Source organism: Protobothrops mucrosquamatus, unplaced genomic scaffold, assembly GCF_001527695.2.
Source record: "Protobothrops mucrosquamatus isolate PMUCROS unplaced genomic scaffold, P.Mucros_1.0 scaffold1711, whole genome shotgun sequence".
Taxonomy (NCBI): domain Eukaryota; kingdom Metazoa; phylum Chordata; class Lepidosauria; order Squamata; family Viperidae; genus Protobothrops; species Protobothrops mucrosquamatus.
In genome coordinates, this window is record NW_015387860.1 from 12,344 (window position 1) to 13,937 (window position 1,594).

The following is a 1,594-nucleotide window of genomic DNA, read 5'->3' on the forward strand; positions in this document are numbered from 1 at the left end:
AGGTACAGCTGGAATGCCCATCTTCTATTTGGGAATGTCAGTGTGTACTGGACAACCTGTGTCCCATTGGATCATTATTTCAGAGATACTTTCTTACCTAAACCAAGAAACAGAATGACCATGGGTGGTCAAAAAACCAATGGGATCAGGAGCAACTTTCAACTTCCTGCTGGCTTCCCCATTGAGTTTCCTTGTGGGAAGCTGGCAGGAGCATTAAAAATCTTCCTTCCCTTCTCCCTTTTATCTTCTCCCTCTGTCATTCTGTTATCTTCCTTCCTTCTCTTCCTCCTACCCTTTCTTCCCTCCCTTCCACTCTTCCTTCTACCCTTCCTTTCATCCTTTCTTCTCTCTCACACTCCTTCCTCTTTCCTTCCCTGCCTCCTTCCCATTCTACTTTCATTCTGTCATTATCTTTCTTTCTTCCCTCTCTCCCTCAAATTCCTTCCGGCTTCTCCATTTACTTTACCTGTGGGAAACTAGCAGGGAGAAAGTCAATGGAGAAGCCAGCAGGAAGTTGCAAGTCCAAGAACAGCAGGCAGGTAAGTGGCTGCTGTTGGGTGAGGGAGGGAGCAAAGACATGAGAGGTGCCACTGGGTTGGGAAAGGTTGGGTATATGCAATGGGTCAGGGGTGGCATGCAGATGGGTGGCCTAGGCTAAGAAAGGTGCCTGGGGTTGTGTGAGAGGTATTGTGTGAGTTGTGCAGGGGGTGGAGGCACTGCAGATCAAGAAGAGTGAATGGATCATAGGGATGTATAAGAGATGCTGTGCAGTCAAGTAGGGCATGCAAGGGGTTGCAGAGAGCAAGAAGAATGTAAGGAGGTTGCAGGTGTGTGTGAGAGGTGCTGCACCAGTCGGGGATAGCATGCAAGGGAGTGGCATGAGTTGGGAAGTTTGTCTGAGATTGCTTGGAAGATCGCAAGAGGCTCCATGCAAGTCAGAGACAACACGCATGGGGCAGTATGGGTTGGGCAGGGGTGCACAAGTCGTACCGCATAGGTCAAGAAAGGCACACAGCAAGGGTGCAGGTTGGGGATGGGGTGCAGGGATGCACAAGAGATGCCACATTGGTGAGGAAAGGTGTATGGGGAACGGCACAGTCAGGAAGGGCTAATGGGAGTACACAAGAAATGTTGTCTGAGTCAGGGAAGGCACACAATAGGGGCAGGTCAGATTATGGGGCTAAAGGTGCAGCAGCAGCCAGAAGCACTGAAGCACCCATAACTTCCTCAAATTTCATTCTTAAGCGACATTTGCTTAAGATATTTCAATTACAAATTTGTTATACTAAATACGCTTTTCTTTAAAATTAGAAAAAATGTTGCTTTAGGTTGCAACAAAGTTATTAGTTTCTTTAAAGCCAATAATCTGCACCACAGAGCTTAAATTTTGGAAGAATTATTTAACATAAAATCATATAATGAAAACGAGAAAAAGAATTATTTCAGGAGCACAAATATAACCTGAAATCCAGTTTCCTGTTACATTTTTAAAAATCTGAAAATCTATCGAAGCCTCTGACTTCATATGTAAATAGACTGATATGCAAAAGTTTCTGTATCAGAATAATAAAATTAAAATATTTTATTCAAGTCT